Below are 13,269 nucleotides of genomic sequence, written 5' to 3'. Positions count from 1 at the left end.
GCAACTGGCAGGAGCCATATGGTTGTCGCTTTATTGTATGCAATGAAATCACGATGTAATGCTTTACTTTATTACTAAGCGGTAGTGATAGTCGTGGAAGCATAAGCTTGGCGAGACGACAACGATGCTACGATGGAGATCAAGGTGTCACACTGGTGACGATGGTGATCACGACGGTGCTTCGGAGATGGAGATCACAAGCACAAGATGATGGTGGCCATATCATATCACTTATATTTATTGCATGTGATGTTTATCCTTTTATGCATCTTATCTTGCTTTTATTGACGGTAGCATTATAAGATGATCTCTCACTAAATTATCAAGAAGTGTTCTCCCTGAGTATGCACCGTTGCGAAAGTTCTTCGTGCTGAGACACCACGTGATGATCGGGTGTGATAGGTTCTACGTTCAAATACAACGGGTGCAAAACAGTTGCACACGCGGAATACTCAGGTTATACTTGACGAGCCAAGCATATAAAGATATGGCCTTGGAACACGGAGACCGAAAGGTCGAGCGTGAATCATATAGAAGATATGATCAACATAACGATGTTCACCATTGAAAACTACTCCATCTCACGTGATGATCGGTTATGGTTTAGTTGATTTGGATCACGTGATCAATTAGAGGATTAGAGGGATGTCTATCTAAGTGGGAGTTCTTTAATTAATTTGATTAACTAAACTTAAATTTATCATGAAACTTAGTACCTGATTAGTATCTTGCTTGTTTGTGTTTGATTGTAGATAGATGGCTCGTGCTGTTGTTCCGTTGAATTTTAATGCGTTCCTTGAGAAAGCAAAGTTGAAAGATGATGGTAGCAATTACACGGACTGGGTCCGTAACTTGAGGATTATGCTCATTGCTGCACAGAAGAATTACGTCCTGGAAGCACCGCTGGGTGCCAGGCCTGCTGCAGGAGCAACGCCGGATGTTATGAACGTCTGGCAGAGCAAAGCTGATGACTACTCGATAGTTCAGTGTGCCATGCTTTACGGCTTAGAATCGGGACTTCAACGACGTTTTGAACGTCATGGAGCATATGAGATGTTCCAGGAGTTGAAGTTAATATTTCAAGCAAATGCCCGGATTGAGAGATATGAAGTCTCCAATAAGTTCTATAGCTGCAAGATGGAAGAGAACAGTTCTGTCAGTGAGCATATACTCAAAATTGTCTGGGTATAATAATCACTTGATTCAATTGGGAGTTAATCTTCCAGATGATTGCGTCATTGACAGAATTCTTCAATCACTGCCACCAAGCTACAAGAGCTTCGTGATGAACTATAATATGCAAGGGATGAACAAGACTATTCCCGAGCTCTTCGCGATGCTGAAAGCTGCGGAGGTAGAAATCAAGAAGGAGCATCAAGTGTTGATGGTCAACAAGACCACTAGTTTCAAGAAAAAGGGCAAAGGGAAGAAGAAGGGGAACTTCAAAAAGAACGGCAAGCAAGTTGCTGCTCAAGAGAAGAAACCCAAACCTGGACCTAAGCCTGAAACTGAGTGCTGCTATTGTAAGCAGACTGGTCACTGGAAGCGGAACTGCCCCAAGTATTTGGCGGATAAGAAGGATGGCAAGGTGATCAAAGGTATATGTGATATACATGTTATTGATGTGTACCTTACTAATGCTCGCAGTAGCACCTGGGTATTTGATACTGGTTCTATTGCTAATATTTGCAACTCGAAACAGGGACTACGGATCAGGCGAAGATTGGTTAAGGACGAGGTGACGATGCGCGTGGGAAACGGTTCCAAAGTCGATGTGATCGCAGTCGGCACGCTACCTCTACATCTACCTTCGGGATTAGTATTAGACCTAAATAATTGTTATTTGGTGCCAGCGTTAAGCATGAACATTATATCTGGATCTTGTTTGATGCGAGACGGTTATTCATTTAAATCAGAGAATAATGGTTGTTCTATTTATATGAGTAATATCTTTTATGGTCATGCACCCTTGAAGAGTGGTCTATTCTTGTTGAATCTCGATAGTAGTAACACACATATTCATAATGTTGAAGCCAAAAGATGCAGAGTTGATAATGAAAGTGCAACTTATTTGTGGCACTGCCGTTTAGGTCATATCGGTGTAAAGCGCATGAAGAAACTCCATTCTGATGGACTTTTGGAACCACTTGATTATGAATCACTTGGTACTTGCGAACCGTGCCTCATGGGCAAGATGATCAAAACGCCGTTCTCCGGTACTATGGAGAGAGCAACAGATTTGTTGGAAATCATACATACAGATGTATGTGGTCCGATGAATATTGAGGCTCGTGGCGGATATCGTTATTTTCTCACCTTCACAGATGATTTAAGCAGATATGGGTATATCTACTTAATGAAACATAAGTCTGAAACATTTGAAAAGTTCAAAGAATTTCAGAGTGAAGTTGAAAATCATCGTAACAAGAAAATAAAGTTTCTACGATCTGATCGTGGAGGAGAATATTTGAGTTACGAGTTTGGTGTACATTTGAAAAATTGTGGAATAGTTTCGCAACTCACGCCACCCGGAACACCTCAGCGTAATGGTGTGTCCGAACGTCGTAATCGTACTTTACTGGATATGGTGCGATCTATGATGTCTCTTACTGATTTACCGCTATCATTTTGGGGATACGCTCTAGAGACGGCCGCATTCACGTTAAATAGGGCACCATGAAAATCCGTTGAGACGACGCCTTATGAACTGTGGTTTGGCAAGAAACCAAAGTTGTCATTTCTGAAAGTTTGGGGCTGCGATGCTTATGTGAAAAAGCTTCAACTTGATAAGCTTGAGCCCAAATCGGAGAAATATGTCTTCATAGGATATCCAAAGGAAACTATTGGATACACCTTCTATCACAGATCCGAAGGCAAGACTTTTGTTGCTAAATTCGGAAACTTTCTAGAGAAGGAGTTTCTCTCGAAAGAAGTGAGTGGGAGGAAAGTAGAACTTGACGAGGTAAATGTACCTACTCCCTTACTGGAAAGTAGTACATCACAGAAAACTGTTTCTATGACACCTACACCAGTTAGTGAGGAAGCTAATGATGATGATCATGAAACTTCAGAACAATATACTACTGAACCTCGTAGATCAACCAGAGTAAGATCCGCACCAGAGTGGTATGGTAATCCCGTTCTGGAAGTCATGCTACTAGATCATGATGAACCTACGAACTATGAAGAAGCGATGGTGAGCCCAGATTCCGCAAAGTGGCTTGAAGCCATGAAATCTGAGATGGGATCCATGTATGAGAACAAAGTATGGACTTTGGTTGACTTGCCCGATGATCGGCAAGCAATTGAGAATAAATGGATCTTCAAGAAGAAGACTGACGCTGACGGAAATATTACTGTCTACAAAGCTCGACTTGTCGCGAAAGGTTTTCGGCAAGTTCAAGGGATTGACTACGATGAGACCTTCTCACCCATAGCGATGCTTAAGTCTGTCCGAATCATGTTAGCAATTGCCGCATTTTATGATTATGAAATTTGGCAGATGGATGTCAAAACTGCATTCCTGAATGGATTTCTGGAAGAATAGTTGTATATGATGCAACCAGAAGGTTTTGTCGATCCAAAGGGAGCTAACAAAGTGTGCAAACTCCAGCGATCCGTTTATGGACTGGTGCAAGCCTCTCGGAGTTGGAATAAACGCTTTGATAGTGTGATCAAAGCATTTGGTTTTATACAGACTTTTGGAGAAGCCTGTATTTACAAAAAGGTGAGTGGGAGCTCTGTAGCATTTCTGATATTATATGTGGATGACATATTGTTGATTGGAAATGATATAGAATTTCTGGATAGCATAAAAGGATACTTGAATAAGAGTTTTTGAATGAAAGACCTCGGTGAAGCTGCTTACATATTAGGCATTAAGATCTATAGAGATAGATCAAGACGCTTAATTGGACTTTCACAAACAACATACCTTGACAAAATTTTGAAGAAGTTCAAAATGGATCAAGCAAAGAAAGGATTCTTGCCTGTGTTACAAGGTGTGAAATTGAGTAAGACTCAATGCCCGACCACTGCAGAAGATAGAGAGAATATGAAAGATGTTCCCTATGCATCAGCGATAGGATCTATCATGTATGCAATGCTGTGTACCAGACCTGATGTGTGCCTTGCTATAAGTCTAGCAGAGAGGTACCAAAGTAATCCAGGAGTGGATCACTGGACAGCGGTCAAGAACATCCTGAAATACCTGAAAAGGACTAAGGATATGCTTCTCGTATATGGAGGTGACAAAGAGCTCGTCGTAAAAGGTTACGTTGATGCAAGCTTTGACACTGATCCGGACGATTCTAAATCGCAAACCGGATACGTGTTTACATTAAACGGTGGAGATGTCAGTTGGTGCAGTTCTAAACAAAGCGTCGTAGCGGGATCTACATGTGAAACGGAGTACATAGCTGCTTCGGAAGCAGCAAATGAAGCAGTCTGGATGAAGGAGTTCATATCCGATCTAGGTGTCATACCTAGTGCATCGGGTCCAATGAAAATCTTTTGTGACAATACTGGTGCAATTGCCTTGGCAAAGGAATCCAGATTTCACAAGAGAACCAAGCACATCAAGAGACGCTTCAACTCCATCCGGGATCTAGTCCAGATGGGAGACATAGAGATTTGCAAGATACATACGGATCTGAATGTTGCAGACCCATTGACTAAGACTCCTCCACGAGCAAAACATGATCAGCACCAAGGCTCCATGGGTGTTAGAATCATTACAGTGTAATCTAGATTATTGACTCTAGTGCAAGTGGGAGACTGAAGGAAATATGCCCTAGAGGCAATAATAAAGTTATTATTTATTTCCTTATATCATGATAAATGTTTATTATTCATGCTAGAATTGTATTAACCGGAAACATAATACATGTGTGAATACATAGACAAACTTAGTGTCACTAGTATGCCTCTACTTAACTAGCCCGTTAATCAAAGATGGTTATGTTTCCTAACCATGAACAAAGTGTTGTTATTTGATTAACGAGGTCACATCATTAGTTGAATGATCTGATTGACATGACCCATTCCATTAGCTTAGCACCCGATCGTTTAGTATGTTGCTATTGCTTTCTTCATGACTTATACATGTTCCTATGACTATGAGATTATGCAACTCCCGTTTGCCGGAGGAACACTTTGGGTGCTACCAAACGTCACAACGTAACTGGGTGATTATAAAGGAGCATTACAGGTGTCTCCAAAGGTAGATGTTGGGTTGGCGTATTTCGAGATTAGGATTTGTCACTCCGATTGTCGGAGAGGTATCTCTGGGCCCTCTCGGTAATGCACATCACTTAAGCCTTGCAAGCATTGCAACTAAATGAGTTAGTTGCGGGATGATGTATTACAGAACGAGTAAAGAGACTTGCCAGTAACGAGATTGAACTAGGTATTGGAATACCGACGATCGAATCTCGGGCAAGTAACATACTGATGACAAAGGGAACAACGTATGCAGTTATGCGGTCTGACCGATAAAGATCTTCGTAGAATATGTAGGAGCCAATATGGGCATCCAGGTCCCGCTATTGGTTATTGACCGGAGACGTGTCTCGGTCATGTCTACATTGTTCTCGAACCCGTAGGGTCCGCACACTTAAGGTTACGATGATAGTATATTATGAGTTTATGCATTTTGATGTACCGAATGTTGTTCGGAGTCCCGGATGTGATCACGGACATGACAAGGAGTCTCGAAATGGTCGAGACATAAAGATTGATATATTGGAAGCCTATGTTTGGATATCGGAAGTGTTCCGGGTGAAATCGGGATTTTACCGGAGTACCGGGAGGTTACCGGAACCCCCCGGGAGCTATATGGGCCTTAGTGGGCTTTAGTGGAAAGGAGAAAGGAGCAGCCCAAGGTGGCCGCGCGCCTCCCCCCTCCCCTAGTCCTATTAGGACTAGGAGAGGTGGCCGGCCCCCCTCTCTCTCTCTTTCCCCCCACCAAGGAGTCCTATTCCAACTAGGATTGGGGGGAATCCTACTCCCAGAGGGAGTAGGACTCTCCTGGCGCGCCACACCTTGGCCGGCCAGCCTCCCCCCTCTAGTCCTTTATATTCTGAGGCAGAGGCACCCTAGAACATACAAGTTGATCCACGTGATCTATTCCTTAGCCGTATGCGGTGCCCCAGCCACCATAGTCCTCGATAATACTGTAGCGGAGTTTAGGCGAAGCCCTGCTGATGTAGTACATCAAGATCGTCACCACGCCGTCGTGCTGACGGAACTCTTCCCCGACACTTTGCTGGATCGGAGTCCGGGGATCGCCATCGAGCTAAACGTGTGCTCGAACTCGGAAGTGCCGTAGTTTCGGTGCTTGATCGGTTGGATCACGAAGACGTACGACTACTTCCTCTTCGTTGTGTCAACGCTTCCGCAGTCGGTCTGCGTGGGTACGTAGACAACACTCTCCCCTCTCGTTGCTATGCATCACATGATCTTGCGTGTGCGTAGGAAATTTTTTAAAATTACTACGAAACCCAACAGTATATGGCTGAGGTGGCACCGAAATGGCATGGGCCCCACTTATATCTACAAAACACAATTACTTGAATACTATCTGTCTCTATGATTAGTGGGCCTGCCTGTCAGTACGTTAGCAAAATTAATATGAAAAATGCGCCGGAAGGGACTTGAACTAGCAAACCTGCTGCTTGTGAGCTGGTCGCACTAGCCACAACATAGAATATGATTTGATAACTAAGACGGCCTCTCATTCTTAATGTATTTTAACTAAAACTCTTCTATCCATAAATGGACTGCAGCCAGTGGCTCATTTTACACACGTTATTTTTTTAAAAGTAAATAATAATCATAATAAGAAAAGTTAGATTCAGATATTCATGTGTTATTAATAATTACCTCATGCCACACAAATATTAGTGTGCACAAAATATAAATATCTAAAGGTATACAATAAAATAACTTATTAAAACTGTAATTTTTAGAAATATTAACTTATATATAGTTTAGAAATCTCTACTCCTATAAAAGATTCAGTTGGTGATGATGGTGTGTCTGTCATCCGTCATTTTTGACTATTAGATCTACATCTAAAAACGATGAGGTAAGTTGTGACCTTTTTGTAAAAATAGCTCACTTCTCTGCTCCAATGTCCAGAAAACACCTTAATATCTTGAAACCAACCACATCTCTTCCTCACCTCATCAAAACAGCCCGAGAAATATTTTTGAGTGGCTCTGGAGACTAGAAAATGAGGAGGGGGACTGGCAGGAGTTGATTAGAGCAAAGTATCTGAAGAAGAAAACTTTGACTCAATGTGAATCATCTCCTAACAACTCCCACTTCTGGAATGGCTTAATAGAAGTTAAGAATATTTTCTATAGCTGTTGTCAGAGAATTGTGGGGGATGGACGTAAAACTAGATTTTGGGAAGATGCGTGGATAAAGGATACTCCTCTTTGTTTGATTTTTCCTCGTCTTCATAATCTAACCTTTTGCAAACATGTTACTGTTGCGAAAGTATTTACCTTGGAGTTTAATTGTATTAGGTTCAGAAGATGTTTACATGGGGAGACTCTTGATATGTGGAATAAGTTACTTGATATGTGTGGTCAGGTGATTTTGTCGGATAAGCCTGACAAAGTTAAATGGTTACTTACAAATTCCGATAGCTTTTCCATTAAATCTCTGTATCACTATCTTATAGCTAGACAAGTTGTTTTCCCTTTTAAAAAACTATGGAGGATGAAGATGCCTCTTAAAGTTAAGGCATTCTCTTGGTTAGTAATCAAAAATAGGATTCTGACCAAGGACAATCTGAGTAAAAAAGGCTGGAAAGGTGCTAAGTTTTGTGAATTTTGTGACTGTGAAGAGAGTGTGAACCATTTATTTTTCACTTGTTCCTTAGCTAAGTTCCTGTGAAATATTGTGGGATGTGCTCTAGGGAGCCAGAGAGCTCCAATGTGTTTTTTCGACCTATGCCAGAACTGGCTGTCTAGCTATACTGGCAAAGATAGAGTAGTTGTTTTATTGGGTACTGCTGCTCTCTTGTGGTCTATATGGAAAACAAGGAACAAATCCTGTTTTCAAAGTGTTATGCCTAGAGATCCTACTGACATTATCTTTCTTGTTTATTCCCTAATTGACTCATGGAAAAATTTGCAGAAAAGAGGGATGCAAAGCATGCTTCATCAGGTGTCTAGGCGTATCGTGAGGGTGACTCGTGATATCTTCAGAGGAGGTCATGGTTTGGCGCCGCATGTGAGAAGGATTTTGTGAAGCTAGCTGCTGGAAATGATTGCTGGCTTCAAAGCATTTATGTTAATTTGGTTATCGTTCTTTAGTCTGTTGATACCTTTATAGCTAGCGTAGCACTAGGCCCTTCCATGGTTAGTTTTGGGCAGATTGAAGCATCCTGGTGTGGTGATATATATCAATGGTGTGATGATTAGGCTGGATAGGCTGGAGCATCCTAGTGTGGCTTCTATATCAATGATGTAATGTTGGTTTGATGCCTTGTAAACAACTCCATTTTCATAATGAAAATGGGGGCCGTGTGGCCCCTTCGATCAAAAAAAAACTACCTCGTGGATCTTCCGACATTCAACTTATCTTTACCATTATAATTCTTGTTTTGATATTAGACCATTCAATGTATATAGTAGTAGTTAATATAATTTCTCATACAACCAACCACTTCTTGTTTGGTCTGTTTCATTACATATTCTTGTTTGGATATAGACAATTAATATAGTTTTTCATACATTAGGCAACCTTTATGCTCAAATCATGGCTCTGCATCCTACATGTTCTAGCAATGACTATGAGCTTCTGGTCAGAATCAATGTTACTGAAAGGCTTTCCTCAATGAAACTTACTGCAAAGCCAGTGAGTGAATCATGTATGACATGTTAGTGGAAACTATATAAGAAGACCAGGCAATTCCTCTCGACTTAAAAATATAAGAATCGAGTCATACCTTTTTTTTAGAACATAGACGTCAGGGACGTCCGGCTTTAAATTAATAAAGCCCTCCACATAGGCAGCGTGCACAAACAGAACAGACCAAACAGACGGAACCGAAGCTAGTCACCCAAGATCTAAGGCATGCCACAAAAGGCAACGACGGCGAAATAAAGTGCATTACATGGCATAGCCAGCCAAACTAACGAGCGCGCGGGCTCGGGGGAACCCAAGACCAAAAGGACTGCCCATCCCTATGAGGCGGCAAACGGAGGTGACGGGGCTCGAGACGCCGAGTAGACGGAGTGAAGACGTGCGATAGCTTGGCGATGAAGATCAGATTCCTGTTGCCTTCCCAACGGTGCCCACTGCTGCAAGAATAAGATGCATTTGAAGATTACATCAGCGGGGTGAGAGGGAAACACTCCCTCAATAGTAAACTTGTTACGAATATGCCATAAGGCCCATAACATGGCCGAAGCACACGTCCACATGATCCGGCGCAGAGGGCCCTGGATCGACGATAGGTATGACACAAGCTCAGAGCGTGAGCGTGGATCCCAATCCACCCCAGCGGCCTCACGGACCGCGCTCCAAGCAAAGCGCGCCAAAGGACACCGGAAGAACACGTGGTCAGCATCTTCCGCGTCATCACACAAAGCGCAAGGACCGGAAGCAGGGCCATTGCGCTTGGCTATATTGATAGAGGTAGGAAGGCGATCTTGGCATAGTTGCCATAGGAAGACCTTAATCTTAAGCGGGATTCGCACCTTCCAAAGCCCCGTGGCTGCCATAGGGGCATGGCCGTGGCACAACTCTCTATATAGGGACTTGACAGTGAACTTGCCAGAGCCCGAAAGTCTCCAAGAGACCATGTCTGCGGAGCCCGACAGCCGCACATTCGCTATCAGAGCCCGCAGGCGCTCCCAATCTTCTAGCTCCGGCCCCAAAAGCTCCCTTCTGAAGTAGATAGGGGGCGGAATGGCACTAAGAGCCGAAGCAACCAGTTGGTTGGGCTCAACCGCGATGGAATAGAGATGGGTAAACTCCGACCAAAGAGGATGCTGGCCTATCCAAATGTCGTGCCAAAAACGTGTGGAGCGGCCGTTATTGACAATGAACCTCGCACCCCTGGCGAAGTATGGTTTGAGGGATTGGATAGAGGTCCAGAAAGGGGACCCATGAGGTGTTGCCTCAAAGAAATTCCCATGCGGGAAATACTTGGCACGAAGGAGGTCAACCCAGAGGCCGGTCCCTTCCTGGGACGGCTTCCAGATCCACTTGCACATAAGCGCAATGTTCATCAGCTTAGAGTTGATGATCCCAAGGCTCCCCTGGGCTTTAGGTATACAGACGGCTTGCCACTTAACCATGTGGTATTTCCGTTTAGGGCCCGCTCCTTCCCAAAAGAAACGTGCCCGCGGGGTGTCCATTTTCGTGTGGACCCCATCAGCCATCAAGAACATACCCATGGCAAACATGGGTAGGGACGAGAGGCTGGAGTTAGTAAGGATTAGTCTTGCCCCTGAAGACATAAATCGACCTCTCCACGGACAAACCCGGTCCGCCACCTTAGTGTTGAGAGGTTCCCAATCAGCAATCGAGCATTTCTTCTCTGCGATCGGGAGGCCGAGATAGGTAAACGGAAACTTCCCAAGTTTGCAATTAAGCAAGTTGGCCACCCGCTCACTTTCGGCCGCGTCCATCCCTATGGACACCACTTCACATTTGTGGAAGTTAATTTTTAGTCCGGACATGAGTTCAAAACACAGTAAGATGGCCTTAACCGTTGCGATACTGTGTTCGTCCGGCTCAAAAAGGAGAAGAGTGTCATCCGCATACTGCAGGTGTGACACACCTCCTGGGATCAGATTACCGACCACTCCCCTGATGTGGCCAGCAGGTCGAGCTTTGTCTAGCATGGTGCCCAAGGCATCCGCCACAAAGTTGAAGAGCAATGGTGAGGCTGGGTCCCCTTGATGTAGCCCACGCTTGTTGCGGAAGAAGTTCCCTACTTCTCCATTTACCGCAATCGCCGTTTGGCCTCCCGAGACCAATTGCATCATACGGTGAACCCAAACCGACGAAAATCCTCGATCCAGAAGGATTTGTCGGAGAAACTCCCAGTTCACTCGATCGTACGCCTTCTCAAAATCTAATTTCAAAAGAATTGCCGGTTGGCCCTTGTCGAGGTTGAGGCCGAGGGACATGTTGGAGCCATATTGATTGAAGCCCGTCTCGTTGCTGCCCACGACCACTTGGCGCTCCTCCAGATCCTTCGCGGCCCCGCAGCCGGGGCCACGGCCTCGGAAGCCTTGTCCTTGAGGCCCAGCTTGTCCCAAGTCGCGGTGTCGATGGAGTCATCACCCATGCTCGCGTCCTTGTCCTTGTCCTTGTCCATGTCATCTGGCCCCTTGTCCGTGCTTGCAGGGGGAGGGGGAGGGGGCACCACCCTGCATGCCACCCGCCTCGGCCTCCAGCCGAAAGGTGAAACCCTCGCTGTTGAACCACACTTGGACGTACCCTTTGAGCTTGGTCGGGGAGCGACACACAAAGCGCATCCGCACAGGTCCCGGCCCCGCCAACGACGCCTTGTCCACCTCCATCGGGTGTCCAATCATCACGGTCCCTGCCATGAGACGATCCACGTGGCGGTGCTTGGGCGGCACACCCCAGAGCTTGACCCACACATCCGGCATGATTTCGGCCTTGGGCTCCTCCTGCAGCGCTTCCTTGATCTCCGCCATGATGTCGTTGAGGGAAAGGTAGAGTTTTCCGCTTCGCGTCGACATTCGCAGCATGGCCTTGTTGGGGAAGACGACGGAGAACATGTCGTCCCCGACGGCCGTCACCTGCCAATCCCATTCCCCCTCGAAGAGGTGAGGGAGCTCCGCCTCCAAGATGGGAATGGACAGCTTGCCGGGCGCCGCTGAGATGAACGCCGCGTCCGCCACCACCGGGGCACGGACCTCCTCGCCCTCCGTCTCCACGTAGGGAAGGCAGAAGAAGCCCTCGCCGGGGATGGCGTTGCCCATGATCTGCAGCAACAAAGGCCCCCCGCGCGTGGGGCAGTGCGCCGACGCGTGCCCCTCCTTATGGCAGACGACGCACAGGGGTTTGAAGTGGCACATGTTCTGGTAGTGGCCCACTCGATCACATTTGAAGCACTCCGGCCCGTCGGACTCCTCCACTGGGATCGGGGCATCGGCCGAACCCTTCGACGCCGACGGCCCAGCCGCCAGCGGCGACAGCGCCGAGCTGACCCCCTTCTGCTTTTGTTTCTTGGCGAGTGGATCCCCAGCCCTCTCGCCGCTCGGAGGAAGGAGGGATTCCTTCCTCTTGAGCTCTTTCTTCTGCTCTAGGCCACGGCGCCGGTATTCCTCTTTCTTCTTCCTTTTGCGCTCGCGCTCCTCCATATTTTTCCTCTCTTGCTCCGCGAGCCACCAGGGAGGCGGCGGGCCCCAGCCCGCCTCCTCCGCCGGAGGCGCCGGCATCTTGGAGAGCGCCTTTGCCCTCAGATCTTGCTCACGCTGGCGCTCGGCCGCCGGGATCGGAGGCGACATGGGTGGCTTCTCCACGCGGCGGGATCCCATCCTCACCGCGGTTGCGAACGAGCAGGTGAGTGGGGGGGAGGGACGGAGCGGAGCAGAGGACGAGCGAGATGCCCGAATCGCCGCACCTGCGAGTGGGATGCGGGAAACCCTAGCGACAGATCTAGGGCACCCTTTGGCAGCCACAGCCACCTATTAATAGGCGGAAGCGGCCGCGCAGCCACCATCGCGTTGGGCCCGGGCCTCAACTCTTGCGGGCGTAAGGCCACCGGGCCAGGCTGTCTAGGCCCAAGCGCTGAGGAGCGCCCCTGCGCCCCCACTGGCGAAGACGCGAATGGGTCGGCCAATGTGCCCCCTAGCCCACGCGCTGGCAAACTGGGCCAGTCCAATAGGCCCAGCAAGGGAACCGGCCCGGGCAACGACGGCGCCGAAACCCTAGCCAGGGTCCGCTCCTCCCTGGCAGGAGCAGCCCCGCCGCCGACGCCAACCCCTGTCGACGCAGGCGAGCTCACCGAGCCTGAAGGCGGCGCAGCCAACACCAGATCAAGGCGCCCCTCCTCCGGCAGGACACGCGAACGGCCCTTTGGGCCCGCATCCACGCCCCTTGGCGGTCGCCAGATCCGCGGCGCTAGGCGGCGCCCGCCATGCCCACCAGGGGCGAACGCGCGCCGGCGACCGGCCATGAGAGAGCCCCCCAGCTCCTCCGCACGGGCGACAAAGTCACCCATCGAGCACGCCGTCGGCGGCCTCGGCGCAACACCATCACTCACCT

This window comes from Triticum urartu, chromosome 3A, assembly GCF_056163025.1.
Source record: "Triticum urartu cultivar PI428250 chromosome 3A, HENAU_Tu73, whole genome shotgun sequence".
In the NCBI taxonomy this organism is placed as follows: domain Eukaryota; kingdom Viridiplantae; phylum Streptophyta; class Magnoliopsida; order Poales; family Poaceae; genus Triticum; species Triticum urartu.
Note: the sequence above shows the minus strand (reverse complement) of the source record.